This window comes from Eschrichtius robustus, chromosome 8 (assembly GCF_028021215.1).
Source record: "Eschrichtius robustus isolate mEscRob2 chromosome 8, mEscRob2.pri, whole genome shotgun sequence".
Lineage (NCBI taxonomy): Eukaryota > Metazoa > Chordata > Mammalia > Artiodactyla > Eschrichtiidae > Eschrichtius > Eschrichtius robustus.
The window spans coordinates 108,505,792-108,523,719 of record NC_090831.1 but is presented as its reverse complement, the minus strand read 5'-3'; the positions used below and the strand labels follow the sequence as shown (position 1 = coordinate 108,523,719).

General features: G+C 36.1%; 1 long non-coding RNA gene across 1 annotated transcript in view; it reads left to right on the top strand.

Annotated features, from left to right (window-relative positions):
* LOC137768561 (uncharacterized) overlaps positions 1-17,928 on the top strand; it is a 164,898-nt gene that overhangs the window by 32,367 nt on the left and 114,603 nt on the right. The window contains exon 2 of the long non-coding RNA XR_011074758.1: positions 15,727-15,837. This is a non-coding gene — a long non-coding RNA (uncharacterized lncRNA). The remainder of the gene's footprint in view (positions 1-15,726; positions 15,838-17,928) is intronic.

The following is a 17,928-nucleotide window of genomic DNA, read 5'->3' as shown; positions in this document are numbered from 1 at the left end:
ACATGAAGACTTATGCTACTTGTATCTTTAAAACTTTATGGTTGCATGAAACAGACATCTGGATATTTTGTGCTGATCACATCCTTAGTGGACAGCACTGCCAGCCAGCACACAGCCCTCCTGTCTGACCTTGGTGGTCTTTTCTCGGGTAGCTGGAGCGTCTCTGCTCCAGGGCGGCATGGGACTCAAGGTCTGGCTGGAAGTGGAGCCCCACTCGTGTGTGACCAAGACTGCTAGTCAGCAAAAGCTGTGTCAAGCATGCATAATAAGCTAGCAGTACCCTCAGTCCATCCAGAAGATCAGAGATTCTTTGATTACGGAAATTTACTTGAGTCTTTTGACAGGTGGAAGCACTGGTTATCTTTTATAGTGAATAGTCATAGGAGAGTGGATAAATAAAGTTGCCAGGGTGAAATAAAGAATAAATGGCATAGAAGATATGAGCAGACATTAATTAAAATTTTGTTTGAAACAAAAATAAAACAGAAAAAACCCTTGGCAGTAGCTTCTCAGATTGTTTTAAGAAATAATGTTGGAGACATAAGCATGAATGATCCAGTGACTCTAAGCTTGTAGATGTTTTGTTTACCTCCGTCATAGACCTGGTATGCTTGTGAATAGTGTCTGAGATGTTATTTGGGGGGATGTCATAATTACTTTATCTATGTGTAGAAGAAAAACCAGAGGACAGAATGAGTCTGTCCTGTTTTCATAGAGAATTTGCTACAGAAGCTGTCATTATCGACGGCCAGCACTAGGAGGCCACAGAGACCGTGATTCTGAAGGACTCAGGTTCATGCATCTTTCCTGTTGGAGTTGAAAAAGAAACCTAGGGTAAAAAGCCCAGTTGATGTGCTGTAAAAACTTAAAATTTAGGAACAGTTAAACTAGATAGTCATCCTAGTTTTCATAATGCAGTGATAAATGAGTCGAAAATATGCAAAGCTGCTTCTTTATATGCTTGTGACGTTGTTTGTAAATAAAATAAGCAAAGTGTGTATTCTTACGAATGCACTTTTAAAAATTGTACTGCTGGTTTTTAGTTCTTGAACCTCTGGATCCAGGCCCTGACTACCTTAGGCTTGGATGATTTCAGTAGCTTCTTAATTGATCACACTCTTGGTCTCATTTTCCTCTAGTCCATTCTATTTGTTGAAAACTAGAGTTTTCATCAGAAATAGTTTTGGTCACGTGTGTCCTCTGACTAGAAACCTCTTTTTCAAACCCAAAAGACCCAGACAAATGTTCATGGTTTGGAAGACTCAATATTGTTAAGATGCCCATTTCTTCCCAACTTGATCTATACATTGAAGGCCATCCTAATCAAAATCCTAACATGCCTTTTCTAGAAATTGACAAGATCATGCTTAAATGCTTATATTTATGTCAAAATGTATTGATCCTAGAAGAGCTAAAACAGTCTTGAAAAAGAAAAATGAAGTTAGATGAGTTACACCCACCTAATGTCAAGACAATATAAAGCCACAGTAAACAACATGGTGTTTATGTAAGGAGAAACATAGAGCATGGTGTTTATGTAAGGAGAAACATAACAGAAGAAAGAGTCCAGAAACGGAGCTATACATATGTAAGCTATTGATTTTTTAACAAACTTTAAGGTAATTCAATGGCAAAGAGCTTTATATTTTTAATAAATGCTTCTGGAACAAGTAGACATCCTATACCAAAAACTAACAAACAAACAAAAATCCTCCTCCCCCATGCCAGACATAAAATTTAATTGAAATATACCATAGACCTAAACATAAGGGCAAAATCATAAAAATTCTAGAAGGAAACAGGAGAACATCCTTGTGGACTTTGAATAGGCACACTTTTTACAGAAGACCAAAAACACTGAATATTAAGCCTAATTTATATTTTGGTCAGGATTAAAATCATCTGTTCTTCAAAAAGCTGTTAAGAGAATTAAAAGATAAGCCATGAACTAGGAGAAAATATTTGCAATATATTTATCTGATAAAAGAACTGTATCCAAAAATAACCTATATAATGCCTTAACTGTAACCTAAGGAGAAGTAACTTTAAATAAATAATTAATTTTAAATGACGTGTTACAATGCATAACTGACATAGTAAGATGCTTACAATTAGAGAGAGAATTATTCTGAAGGGGACAGCTGGGAATTCAGAATGATACCAGGGAGAGGGTTGCTGTCTATAACGTGAAGAATTGTTGTAAGTCTCTGAACAAAGCTATTTTGTTTCCATGGTTTTTGAATATATATTAAAACTATGCAAAATGTAAAAAAAAAAAAAAATAAGGTGGTCTTTTATTTCTTTGCATTTCCTGTTAGTGCTAAATATAATATTCTAAAAAGGGAAATATTACCTTAATGACTGTAGCACATCCTACTGGCCGCTTTCCCTGCGACCTTTCACCACTCTTCTTTTCTAACAGAATCTCTGTTTGGGGATTTTCTCTGATTTGCAGACAGAGGCATTTGGCTAACTCCTCCCACTTCAGCCTCAGTTTAGATTCTCCAGTCTCTCACAGCTCCATGTACATCTCCTGTCGTGGACTTGCTGTACTGTGCTGTATCATTGTTGGACCACAACTGACCACAAGCTCTGGGAGAGCAGGAACTTTCTCTTACTCACAGTTGTGTTCTTAGGAACTAGCCTGGTGCCTGGTGACTGATAAGTTTTTAATATCTATATTTGTTCATATTACCCTGAAAGTAGACACAGGGTTTCTGAGGCAGGGATAGATTATTACTTACGTCAGTAACCTAAGACAAGAGGCTCTGAGTTTGTAACTCTGGAATGTCTCCATGACCCTGGTTTCATCATCCTTCTGAAATGTGAACACATACCTCAGGGGAGATCAATCTTTTACTATCTGTTTTGTCATTTTTTAAGTTTCAAGGCTTGTCCTTTAACCCAGGTCCCAGTAAAATTTCGCAGAAATCTCTAACTGTGCAGAAGTACAAAAATACTCGCTTCATGACAGTGATAGAGTAGGTGCTCAATAAACTATTTAAGTGTTGAACAATTTAAAAGAATAAATTCAACCCAGTGATCTCAACTGGGGCAGGGATTGGGGGCTTTAGTGGTGGGATGTGGGGAAAGTGTAGCAGAATCATGTGGGGGAATTTTTTCTCAACAATGTACTTCCTACCCCCAGATTCTGACCTGCTCCTGTTAACTGTCATATGCCTTAGGCATTTGGTTTTTTTGTGGCCAAAAAGGAGGTGAGAACCCGGACATAGCCTGCCCTGTGTTTGAATCCCTTCTGTGTAGGCTTTCCTATTAAAGTTAGTAATGGAACCATTTGTCTTGACACCTGATCCCAAGGCTGCTGTGTCAGTGTTTACATTTATTCCAAATGATTCTTCTATTTCATGTTTTTTACGTGGATTTGGTGGGATTTCTTAAAGGGTGTTTCTTTTTTTATTGATAGCTTGCCTTTCTTCAGAGAGAGTCTGAGGCAACTCTACAGCAAAAATACATAAAATGAAAAAGCATATAACAGAAAATCGGAACTAAGAAAAAGATGAGAAACAGGCTGATTGATTTAAATTCAGATTTGGTTCTGGTTTTTTTTTTTTTTTTTGAGGTATAATTGACAGACATTATATTAATTTCAGGTGTACAACATGATTTGATATTTGCATGTATTGGGAAGTGATCACAACAGTAAGTCTAGTTAGCATCTGTCACCATACAGATTTTTTTTTCTTGTGATGAGAACTTTGAAGATTTACTTTCGTAGCAACTTTCAAATATGCACTACGATATTATTAACTGTGGTTGTCATGTCATGTACGTTATCGATACATCTTCAGTGCTTATTTATTTTATAACTGGAAGTTTGTACCTTTTGGCCCCCTTTACCCATTTTGCCCACCCGCTGCCCCTCACCTCTGGCAGCCACCAATCTGTTCTCCGTATCTGTGAGCTTGTTTTTTGATTTTTTAGATTACACATATATGTGAGGTCATGCAGTATTTGTTTTTTTTAGATTGCACATATATGTGAGGTCATGCAGTATTTGTCTTTCTCTGTCTGACTTATTTCACTTGGCATAATGCCCTCGAGGTCCATCCATGTTGTCATAAAATTTCACTCTTTTTCATGGCTGAATAATATTACATTGTGCGTATATACTATTTATTTATTTTCTTTATCCATTTATTTGTCAGTGGACACTTAGGTTGTTTCCATATCTTGGCTGCTGTAAATAATGCTGCAGTGAACCCAGGAGTACATCTATCTTTCTGAGTTGGTATTTTCATTTTCTTCAGATGGTTCAGATGGTACCCAATGGTACTGTTTTTTTATTGTCTCCTGCTGGAAAATGGCAGGTATCATCAATTATGTTCGTGGTTCTTAACATTTTAAGTCACAGACCCCTTTGATGAAATCTGTGGCTTCTCTTCTGAGAAGAGTGAACACACACACAAACTCAATTTTGCTATAATTTCAGGCCCATCCTTCCCCATGGAACCTTTTGTTATCAAAGAAGACAAACTATACCCATTCCTTAAAAAGGAAGAAAGTGTTCTTCGTATTTATTAGGTTCTAAAAAATTTGTTTCTGTAATAACGTATTTCAAACATACAGAAAAATAAATAGAAAATAAAAATAAATTATCAAATATTATCAGTTATAATATTTGCTTTAGTTTTAAGTAATAAAATATTACAGACAAAATAGAAACTTCCAGTTTAGCATTTTTGACCCTATTCTCCTCTCTTCCTCCTTAGTAGAAACCACTATCTTGAATTTAGTGTTTAACATTTCCACACGTATTTTATACTCTTACTGCCTTTGTATACAACTGTATACATACATACATACAATATTATTTTATATGATTTCAAACATTTTTTCTTTATTGTGGTAAAAAACACATAACATGAGATGTTCTTTCTTAACAGATTTTTAAGTGTATGGTACATTATTGTTAACTCAGCACAGTGTTGTCCAGCAGAGCTCTGGAACGTCTTCATCTTGCATGACTGAAACTCTATACCCACTGAACAGCAACTCCTATCTCCCCCTCCCCTCCAGTCCCTGGCAACCACTGTTCTACTTTCTACTTCTATGAGTTGTACTGCTTTAGCTACCTTATTATATATAATAAGTGGAATCATGCACTATTTGTCCTTCTGTATCTGGCTTATTTCACTTAGCATAATGTCCTCACGGTTCATGCATGTCACATATAAGAAGACTTCCTTCTTTTTATGGCTGAATAATATTCCGTTGTATGTTTACACCCCATTTTCTTTATCCATTCACCTGTTGATGGACATTTAGGTTGTTTCCACCTCTTAGCTGTTGTGAATAATGTGGCAGTGAACATGGGAGTGCAGATATCTCTATGAGATCCCAATTTCAATTCTTTTGAATAAAGATCCACAGGTGGGATTGCTGGATCATATGGTAGTTCTATTTTTAATTTTTTTAAGGAGCAACAATTACTGTTTTCCACAGCAACTGTACCATTTTACATTCCCACCATGCACACAAGGATTCCAGTTTATATGCATACTTGTCAGCACTTGTTAATTTCTGTTTTTTTAAAAATAATGGCCATCTTAATGGGTGCGAGGTGATATTTCATTGTGATTTTGATTTACATTTCCTTCATGATTAGTAGTGTTGAACATCTTTTCATATACCTGTTGTCCATTTGTATGTCTTCTTAAGGAAAAGTCTATTTACATAGGGGGTTACATGATTTTTTTTGCTATTGAGTTGTAGAAGATACTTATATAGTTGGGATTTTAACGCCTTATCAGATATATATATGCAAATATTTTCACTTATTCTGTGGGTTGCCTTTTCAGTCTGTTGATTATTTCTTCGGCTGTGCAGAAGCTAACATTGGTTTTTTTGGTAGCATTTATTTATCTTTGGTATTTGTAGCTGTCCTTGATTCTTTTAAATATATGTAGTATTTCATTATAAGCCTATATTACCATATGTTTATCCATCCTCCTGTTAATTCATGTTTGAGTTGTTTCCAGTTTTTTGCTGTTAACAAACAGTGCTAACAAATACTCTTACATATGCCTCCTCATGGGCATGTGCCAGTTTTTTCTCTAGTGCACATATTCAGGAGTGGAATTGCTTGGTCATAGATATGAGCTTCTTTACCTTTATTAAATATTGCCAAATTGCTCTCCAAAGTGGCTGAATATGTTAAAATTTTTTTATTACTATATGATATTTTGCTAGTCTGGTATGATATCATATCTCATTGTAGTGTTAAATTGCACTGTACTGAGTGTGGACATCTTGTGTTTATTTTCCACTCAGATTTCCTTTCCATTAGTTGGCTGCCCACAATTTTTCTCTATTTTATTAATTCAGTTGTTTATGTTTACTTCTTGATTTTTAGGAGTTTTTCTTGTATTCTGTAAATTAACACTTTGTTGGTTATTAAACTATCTTTTCTCAGTCCATGGCTTGATTTTTCATTTTGTTTAAAGAATCTTTTATTGTTTAGAATTTTAAAAAATTTTAACATAGTGATATTTATCAGTCTTGTACAATTTCTACTTTTTGTATCTTATTTTTTAAAGCCCTCATTATAGCAAGGATTTTTTTCTAAAAGTTTTCAAAAATTTTTTCACATTTATGTCTTTAATTAGCCCGATAATGTTTCTCAATGGTGTGAAACATGGATTTAATTGTACTTCCTTACAGATGACCTATGTCCTAGCACCACTGTTCAATAGTTCATCCTTTCCCCACTGATTTACAGTACTACCTCTATTACATATCAAATTTCCAAACATATATGTCTTTTTCTGGGTGTTCTGTTGCTTTCATTTGTTTGTACTGTGTTACCGTGGTTTAATATGTCTTAACATTTTGGAGGGCATGTTGCCTGTGTTCTTCTTCAAGTTTGTCAAGGCTATTCTTGGCTCTCTTTTTCTTAAGAAGGACCCTGTAGAGAGTTTTATTAGAATCAGATTGAAATCCCACTCCATTTAAGGATATTTATCAGGTCTTCCATCCACAAACATGGTTTGTTTTTTTCATTTACTCAACTTTGTAATTTTCTCTGTAAAGTGCTTGAAACTTTCTTGTTAGATTTATTAATAGAAATTTATTATTAGAAAGCTTATAGCCTTTTAATTGCCTTGTTTCTCTCTCCTTTTCTTTTTTCTTTTTTCTCTTTCTTTTTTCTTTCTCTCTTTTTTATTGAAGCATAGTTGACATAACATTATATTTGTTTCAGGTGTACAACGTAATGATTTTCATTTTTTATGTATTGGAAAATGACTACCACAATAAGTTCAGTTGACATCTGTCGCCATACATAATTACACAATTCTTTTTCGTGATGACATCTTTCAAGATCCATTCTCTTACTTTCAAATATGCAACACAGTATTATTAACTGTGGTCACCATGCTGTACATTACATCCCCATGACATTCATTTTATACCTGGAAATTTGTACTTTTTGATTGCCTTCACCCGTTTTGCACCCCGCTCCCCCCCGCCCCTGTACCACATGCAGCCACCAGGTCTGTTTGCTCTATCCATGAACTTAGAGTTTTTTTTTAAGTTGCCATTTATTTATTTATTTAATACGTATATTTTATTTATTTATTTATTTATGGCTGAGTTGGGTCTTTGTTGCTGCGTGTGGGCTTTCTCTAGTTGCTCTCAGCAGGGGCTCCTCTTCGTTGCTGTGCACGGGCTTCTAATTGCGGTGGCTTCTCTTGTTGTGGAGCATGGGCTTTAGGCGCGCAGGCTTCAGTAGTTGTGGCACGTGGGCTCAGTAGTTGTGGCTCACGGGCTTTAGAGCGCAGGGTCAGTAGTTGTGGTGCATGGGCTTAGTTGCTCCACGGCATGTGGGATCTTCCCGAACCAGGGCTTGAACCCGTGTCCCCTGTATTAGCAGATGGATTCTTAATCACTGCGCCACTAGGAAAGTCCTGCCATTTTAAATGGTAGCTTTTCCTAATTAAATTACAAAGTGGTGTTTTTTGACTTCTAGGAATTACATTCATTTCTGTATATTGACCTTATATCCAGCAACATTGATGAACTTGTTTTTATATTACTTTTAATAGCTTGCCTTCATAATTCTCTTTATAAATAATTATCACTTGGAGAAATTTTGTCACTTCATTTAAAATTTTATATCTCATTTTTTATTTCTTTTATTACATTGATGACCTCTATGCTATTGAATAGAAGCAATAGTTGTAGTCTTCTTGGTCTAATTTCCTGGCTTTTAAAGGGAATACTTTATTTAATCATTAAGTATGGTTTTGTTATAGGTTTTTGGTGAAACTAAGGAAGTTCTTTCTATTCTTGATATGCTAGGATTATTATTTTTTTAATCAGGAAGGTGGGTAAAGAATTAACCAAACCATTCTCATTCTCTAAGGACAAACCTGACCTTGAATGAACTTTCTACTTAGTTTCTCTGAATCCCGATAAAGGGGAAAGTCAACCATGTTACTAGGCAACACTGCTTATGGTAAAAATGATCTTTATTTGGTAAATGTATTTGGACTGGGAGGAACTATACATGAACTCTAAATTCTTGATTAGAAGCAGTAGCTTTGAGCTTCCCTGGGGCACTTTTCAGAGATGGGTATGAACTTCATGGGGACCCTGGAAGCTGTGGCTGGGATCGTTATTTGAGGTATTGGTTTCTATTTGGGACATAAGGCTTCTAAGCCAGTGTGACTCTGCACTTACCCTGTGATTCTCATTTCCTTGCACCTGAGCTGTCATCTGAATGCCCAAGAGAATAGCTCCTGGTTGGCCATGTGGACTCTTAGGTGGACTCTTCCCATGAGGAGGAATACCTGAAACTGCCTTGCTGGCATGCTGTGTTTTCTTCTTATGCTTTCTGAGTAGATGGCTGCTACGTGTGGCCTTTGGTAAGTGGTTAGCTCAGAATGTGTAGAGAGAAGTCCCACATGGGCAGTGCACAGTGCATCCAAGCAAAATACAGAAGTAAGTGTTTACTGGGGCTGATCTGAGTTTATTACTCTCACTTATAACCTTCAATTTCTAGTTTCCACCCATTGGAAAACTCATATTCACATTGACTACAAATTAATATTATAAATTTGAACTTACAATAATAAATATATGGAATATACCATTTTAATTTTTTACGTATTAGGTTTGGTTTATGTTTGCCAACTCAGAAATGGTTCTGCTACTAAAAAAAGTTTGATTAACTTATGTTTTAGACCTGTATGGTCCAATGGGTAGGTATTTGCCCTTCTAATATAGCTTTTAAAATTAAATAAAATTTTTTAAAATTAAAAGTAAATATAATTAAGAATTCAGTTCCTTGGTTGTACAAGCCTCATTTCAAGCGCTCAGGAGCCACATGTGGCCAGTGACTCACGTTCTGTTAAGACAGACTTTCTAGCTATTATTTTTTACTCATCCAGATTACCTGAGAGCTTTATATTTTTACTGTATATGTTATTTGCTTTAAGAAACTGCCGGATGAACCAGTCAAGATATCTTATCAGGGACAGTATTGAAGACCCCAGTGTATTGCTGTATAATGATCTGCTAGAGACATCTTTCTCAGATTGCATAACAGGACAAATTCTGTTTCTCCTGAGACTTACCATTGCATCATGGCTAGTGTGGATTTTGTAATTGATTGGCTTACACTATCTGGTTGATAAAGCAAAAAGTGAAAGCCCAAATTTATGGCCTACATAACTGCACGCTTTTTTCTCTTATTTGAATTTTTATATTTGTAAAATATAATTTTATTGTAATGTCCGCATCTTTATAGGTTGTAACAAATGCTTTGAGAAAAGAGGTAGAGTATAAAAATAGTAATAAATAAGTACCTTCAAGATTTCGATGGATACTTTTGTCACTTATTACTTTACTGACTTATTAGGAGCCACTTATTACTGAACCTCAGTACTGAAAAGACGTGAAGGAGCTATAAATAGTTCTTGGCTGATTGTGATTACAGTATGTGCACATGTAATCTGGACTGCTTTACAGATGAAGTGACTTAGCATGTACACTTGTCATAAACCCAGTTTAATTCACTTTTCTAAAACGTTTTTATTTTTCAAAATAATGTTTGAAGAACTGTCTTACTAAAATACTTCATAAAAATTTCAGACTTTTTTAGTATTGCTAGGGAGGTTCAACCAAGAACCTATTTGAGTATTCAAACTGGTTAACCGGGCTTAAACAGAGACTAGAGGACTGTTTTGTTTCTTTGTGGAGTCTTCTGTATCTTTTAGATAACAGAGAATTTAATTCTGGGCGTTTGTGGCTTCTCAGTGTACTTTTCTCTTTTTTTAAAAGTGTATTCTGGAACTTATAAGCAGGTCAACATTAGATATGTCTTTCCTGTTTTAAACATTTTGCAACTTCCCTTGCTTCTGCAAACACTTAAAGCAACTTACAAATTTCAGGCCAAAAGTAAAGTAACTTGATATAAAAATAAAACCAATCTCACCTGAAAGAAGTTGAAGGATTAAGTATTTCCATCCGTCAGTGTTGAGAGATTTGGACAATATATTTGATTTCACATTTTCTAGTTGCTCAAGTAAGAAAAAGAAACACAGAATTCTATCGTTTTCATGTACTGACAACCGGAAGCATACAAACATCTGCAGAAACCAAACATTTCCTGGAACTAAACTCGAGCAGAAATTTATCACGTGAATCATTGTTTAAAGAACCTTGTGAAAAATATCTTCAACCACAGTTATGTAAAAGACCCAGGGGTGCAGCTCACGTGGACTGGGCTCTCCAGAGTCTGAGGAGGCTTCGGGAACCAGGGCTGGGAGGTGCGTGCGCCGCAGGGTTGGGGGCGGTGGCTGTGGGAGCGTGGAATCCAGCACCTCTGCTGTGGGGAAACGCCGCTAAGGAAGGGGCTTAAGAAATCTCGATCGTCAATAGCACCTTTCCGTTGTCTGTTTCTCTAAATAGTTGGTGTTGTCAGCGTGGTTTTTGTATCAGTGCTGATTTTATTCTTCTGTTCGTCCTCAAGTTCTCTGACAAATGCTTTCTTTCAGTGGAGATGTTTTATTCTGTAGATTAATGTGACGCTTTTAAGCTTTGAAGGACGCAAGCAACATTTCTTATGGAATTCCAAGAGCTGCTCTTGTATTTTTGACCATTCAGAGGTCTAGTTCACTTCAGAGTGAAGGTCAACAAGGGAATCTTTTTTTTTTTTTTTTCCTCAAGGAGCATCTGCTCATTAATATAAGTTTTCATAACAGAGTAATTTGTGACTTCGCAACTTATGTGACATGGAAGAAACACCTTTTGCCTGAAATATGTAAGGGCCAGATATAATAAACTATTCATCTTTTCCATGAAAAACTTCAGTATCGTCATCATAGTGCAGTTTCTTTAAAGAATGCTTGTATGCCTTGGATCTGCTAGGGTGAATTAACTGAAAAAATTTTAAAACACTTAAGCCTGTCCTGTAGGTTATAAGGTGACCTTTACATGTTTACCAGATATAATAGTTTTAATATAGATGTTGATTATTAGCTGCTCATTTTGGTAAAAACTGACCAGTGCTTCTTAAGATTGAGTCACAAGTGTCTGGCACGTAAGAAGATGTGGTACTGGACTTTAGGAAGGCGTCTTGGGGGGGTTTGAAGTCTGGTGATACATACCTATCATACAAGGCTTATTATAAGGATTACATATGATAATATGGATAAAATGCCTGGTACATAGTAAGTACTTAATAAATGTTAGTTCATCATCCTCTCATGTTATTGATGATGGCCATACGTTAAAGTTCTTCCATAATTTTTATGCTGGATCATATAAATATATATTTTTAGGCACGTTGGGATCTATCCTGATTTTAGCAGTGTTGTTTTATATTGATACTTAAGAAAAGCACTAATAACATATGTTGAAAGTGTATAGTTTCTCATTAAATTATAGAATGATGATAATTTAAAAAATAATGCAAATGGTTTTGAATTTCTTGGTGGAATGAGACAAGGTTTAACAGTGTTCGAGAGTAGAATAATTGTATCAGAATTCAACTTGCTCCAGGTTTATCTGTGAAATATAGTTTATCACATAAAGATACTGCATTGATAAAATATTCTTACGTAGAGTCCAGTAAGAGCCAAGAGGAGGTTGGAGTCTGGGGATTGGAAATGAAAGTGTGTGCAGGCTGATACGGCCTGTAGGAGTCATAGAACTCTTGGAAGACAGACTTACTCATGAAAAGGACCTTGGAAACATTTGGCTATCGGCTGAGAAATGACTTTGAGAGAGTTAAAGCATTAATAGATATACTCCAGAAGTTGAAAGAAGAACTTTGTAAAAAGAAAGCAGCCAGAGCTGGGCTCTCAGTCACTGTTTTTCCTGCCATCCAATCTAAGCCCCCGCATGGCTATGAGGTCCCCCCTACAGACGGTGCAGCAAATAACGTAACAGTGAGAGCTCCAGGGCAACTGTCAAGACAATGCTCATACAATGCAGAGCATTAATAAGTAAGCATATACCTCCCCGGAGGAGGAAGCGGCTGGGTAGTTGCAATGTAAGTTGAGGGAGCTGGTATTGATAGTTGAGACCCAAATGTCATATTTTAAGATGTTCTGCTTAACTTTTAAAGTTAGTAACATTCATATAATATAGGAAACTAAAATTTCAGTGGGAAATACAACATATCAGTGATGAAATTATATTAAGACTTTGTGTGCAAGTTACTGTGCCAAATGTAATTGTAACTGCATGGCCCATGCTCTCCAAGAGCTTGCTGTTAAGAGCAGTAGAGTCTGGAGATTTAGTTAGATTGCCTATCCATGATATTGTTTTCACCCATTTTTTATTCAGTAAATATATATTGGAGACCTGTTAGGTGCCAGGCATTTTCATGCCACCGGAGGGATACAGTATTGAACAAAACAAAAAATTTTCCCCTTAAGAAGCTTAAATTCTACAGGCGGAAGAGAAGAAAAGAAAAATGATTTTTATTCTGATGAGAAGGGAAACAGTTGGTGGGTTTTGAGAAGTGGCATGATCTGATTTTTTTTTTTTTTTAATCTATATGACTCTGGCCTTTTGTTTTGAGAATAGTATGCAGTGAGGCAAGGAAAGAATCCACTGGGAGACTATTGCAATAATCTAGATAGGGATGGTGGAGGCTTAGATGGCAGTAGTGGTGGTGGAAGTAGGGAGAAGTAGGCAGAATTTAGATATATTTTTAAGATAGAGCCAATGGGATTCGCTGATGGATTGGATACAGGGTGTTAGGGAAAGAGAAAAGTCAGGGATGACTTGGAGGGTTGAGTTGTCATTTACTAACATGGGGGATCCTGTAGGAGCATCAGCCTTAGCGGGGAACATCAGGAATTTGTCATGAGGTGATGTTAAGTGTGAGATGTCTATTAGACATCTGGGAGTGATGTCAAGCAGGCAGCTGAAAATATGAGCCTTGAGTTCAGGGAAGAGGTTTAGGCTCTTGTAGGTGATATTTAAAATGATGAGACCCATTGGGACGACCAAGGGGAGGGAGTATAGATAGAAAAGAAGACGGAGAACTGAGAGCCCTGGGTTACTCTAACATCAAGAGGCTGAGATAATGAGAAGTCTAAGAAGGAATGGCCAGTGAAGGAGGAGGAGAGGCAGCAGTGTGGTGTCCTGTCCTGGAAACCAAACAAAGTGTTTAAAAAAAGAGAGGATCCTCTCTCTGGGGATAGCAAATGGTACCTGCCTCAAAGGTGGCTGTGATGAACTGTTTAAATGGATGAGAGAATTCATTAAAGTGCCTGCCTCAGTACCTGGCTACTGGGTGGTTCAAGGTGGAAGTCATTGGTGGCTTAACAAGAGCAGTTTCAGGGAAGCAGTGGGGATAAAAGCCTGGTTGGAATGGGTTCAAATAAGAATGGGAGGAAAGAATTGGAGACAGCAGATATAGTCAGCTCTTCTGAGTATTCCTATGAAACTGCATTAGAGAAATGGGGAATTTATTCATGGGAATGTGGGGTCAGGAGAAAGGTGTGTGTGTGTGTGTCTGTCTGTCTCTTTTAGGTTGGGAGAAAGTACAGACTGTTAAATGCTGATGAGAATAATCCTGTATAGGGGGAGAGCTTGATGATGTAGTTGGATTTAAGATAATGGGTTGTTTTGATCATAGGTAACAGGTTGGTGGAAATAACTAGATTGTCCTTTGTCTCTTTACCTTCTCTTCTCTGTCTTTCATTTATTCATTTATCAAATATTTACTGAAGGTTCACAAGGTGCCAAGGATCAAGCCAGGGGCTGGGTAAAAAACAGTGATTAAGGGGTGAATCAAGCAAACAATCTATACACTCTCTGGTGGAGTTTTTACTGTCTGGTGGAGATAGGCTTCCTAAAAACACACAAATAAATAAATACAGATTTCAATGAATGCTTCATAGGAAAAGTATGGAGTACTTTTGAGAGAGAGAGAATGCCTTGGTGTACTTTAGATTGGGTAGCATTAGAAGGCCTCTCAGATAGGAAAGATGGTCCTAGAAGAAAAGATGGACTGAAAAGAAAAACATTCCAAGCAGAGGGAACAGAGCATGCAAAGACCTGGAGCAGGGGAGAACTTGGTGCTTTCGAGGATTTGAGAGGTCATCAGTATGGCCTGAGAGGTAGGAAGGGACCAGGTTGTGCAGGACTTTGGAGGCCTTCTAAGATTTGAGATTATATCCTAATAGCAGTGGGAAGCTGTTGAAAAGTTTTTAGGTGGGAAGTGACATGATAAGTTTGCACTGGTGGAAAAAACTACCTGTGCTGCAGTGTCACGGTGAATCGATTGGAGGCGGCAAGAGTGGGAAAAAACAACTCCAATTTAGGCAAAAAGAGAGTATCTGTAAAATAGTGAGACTGAGATATTTACAGTTTTCTTATAAAAAAATAGAATTGAGAATATCCTCTACTTAGCAGAATTTGCTTTGAGCTTACCAGGTTTCTCAGCACCTGCAAAGAGAGCATTTTCTTGTTAAAAATAATATCAACACAGAAGAGTCAGATGAAGATGTCAGTGATTTGAGATTGCTTAACATAAAATGAAACTTTAAAAAGATTGCAGTAACTTGGTGAAAAATTTCAAATAATAAACTTTTTTTCCGAACTTTTTTTTCCAGAAAAAATACCAGTGACACAATATTAGAGACAGACTCTTTAAGAAAATGGGTTAAAGTACTGAATATACACCAAGAATACTTCATCTACTTACGATATTTTAAGTGTTCATATAATATAAAGAAACCTTAAATTTTTTGCTTTAATGTAGCGGATGTACATTATTTTTATTTTTTTTGAGAAAAAAACCCTGTATAATAAAAACAGTTTATTGATTAATAAATAAATATTTCAAAAGTTCCCCTTTTCACTTTCAAAAGTATCTTAGTTTTTTGGTAAATTATGTGATTAGAGAGAGAGGATCTCTCCAGTTAAAGGGTCAGACTGGTCAGACTGGTAAAAAAGCCGTCAAGTTACAGTACAGGATGCATATTTTATTGAGCTAATTTAGACTTCCTCCTAAAGAGCTTTCTTAAAACAGAAGGGCAGTTGTAATACCAAGTATCGCTATATCAGGTCACCCACAACTCCAGGGCCATGAATTAACTTGTTGTGAGCTCTCACTTAAAAAAAAAAAAAGAAAAGAAGAAACAGAAGTTACTCCCTATCTAGACAAGCCACTCCTGAGAGTTCTATCTTGGTTGTAACTCGAGTTTTCTTTCTCACACTGGCATTTTATTTATGCTTTTCAAGGTGAAAAGAGTTGGGATATTTTATCATCTGGAGTTTCTCTGCCTCGCTGATGATCTAAGCTCAAACCTGCCAGTTTATGGGAGATGATAGAAAACACCCTCTAACATCTGAGTAAGTAGATGCTGCGGTGTGTTTTGATTTACTGCTTAAAAAAAAAAAGGAAAATTTTATAACTTTAAAGTTTTAAATTATCAGGTACTTTAATTGGGTTCTTTAAATTTTGTTGCTGAATAATGATGTCAATTATTATAATTCCAATAAGTGAATATTTTTAAATAATGGGATTCTGGAAGAAATTAATCCCCTGATGATAAAAAAAGTTAATGAAAACATTTTCCATGCGTAATAGTTTAGCTTTTAAGGAACATATTGAGGACCTAAATGTATATATTAAAAATTTAAGAGCACTCTCCTTAGTGCTTTATTTCACTTTTATATTATGAATGCAAAAATATTGGTAAGACAACTGTTATGAATTTTTAAAATGCAACTCTATATAAAAATTGTATTTTAATACGGAATGTATTTTGGCTAACTTGAAATAAATACTGGTTTGTTTCTTGGAAGTAGAATTTTAAAAGTTCTTTCTATTTGAAAATAAAGATTTTTTTTCCTTCTAATATAGATAAGATTACAAAATTTCTCTGGATTTTGACTTTGTTTCTTAATTAAAGAGACTGAGAAAGAAGGGCATTCATTCTTTCTAATTAAAACTTCTGAGTGAAGTTTAAAGAGTTGAGCCAGTCATTTTGATATAAACTCTTTTTCAGAATGAAAGCTACTAGTTCTCTTGTTATATCCATTGAATCTGTTTTGACAAAACTAGGAAACGATGAGGCTGTACCAGGGCCTTTTTTGGAATGCTGAGGTGAATACAATTAATAAATACACAAGATGCTTCCCACTACAATGGGGTTATTTAATTTTGGTCTGTATCTGAGCTGTTCAGTATAGTAGCCAATAGTAGCTGTTGACATTTGAAATGTGGCTGGTCCCAGTTGAGATGTGCTGTGCATAAAATACACACCACATTTCAAGACTTAGTATGAAAAAAAGACTAAATATTTTATTAATAATTTTTGTATGAATCATGTTGAAATGATAATATTTTGGACATATTGAGTGAAACAAAATATTATTACAATTAATTTCACTTGTTTTCTTTTACTTTTTTTTTTTAATGTGGCTGCTAGATAATTGTAAATTACTTGTGGCTTACATTATATTTCCAGTGGACAGAACTGGCCTGTTGTATATGATCAACATGCTTAGTCATCCATTACTCAACATTCTGTAAGCCTTGACCCTTCTGGGCTGTGTATGGATCAATTAATATAAATCTATATTGTTTTAAGAATATGATTCTTTGATTCATCAAATATTTACTGAGTACCTGCTATGTGCCAGACAGTCTTCTAGGTACTGGTGTTACAGTAGTGAACAAAATAAACAAAACTTCCTGCCTTCATGGAGTTCACATTCCATTAGTGAAACTAGACTAAAAACATAAATAAGTAAAATATATAATCTATTTGAAGGCAATAAGTGCTTTGGAGAAAATGCAAGGGAGGGGTTCAATTCTAAATAGATTGTTCAGGGAAGGCCTCACTGAATAGGTGTTACTTGAGCAAAGACGTGAAGAAGGTGAGAGAAAGAGCCCTGTAGATATTTGGGGGAAGAGTGTTCTAGGCAGAGGGAATAGCAGGAGTGTGCCTGGCTTGTTTGAATTGTAGGAGGCGAGGTGATTGATTGGAGGGAAGTGAGTGATGGGGAGAGAAGATGAAAGGTAATGGATGGTAACATCACGCGAGCACTGGTTATTGTCTATGCAGACACAGAGGTAACCTCTAGGGAACCAGGCCAGAAAACAGAAATAGGAATTTTAAAAACAAAGCAAAGGTATCAGAGGCTACACTTCATGCAGAGAAGACAGATTCTACAGTTTAAGTTCAAGCTACTTACTAAAAGAACCATCAACCCTTAGAAAACTGAGATCTGTCAACTGATGACTGGATGAATAAAATGCAGTATATCCATGTAATGGAATACTACGGGGCAGTAAAAATGAATGAAGCACTGATGCATACTACAACATGCATGAACCTTGAAAACATGCTAAGTGAAAGAAGACAGTCACAAAAGGTCACATATTGTATGATTCCATTTATATGAAATGCCAAGAATATACAAGTCCATTCATAT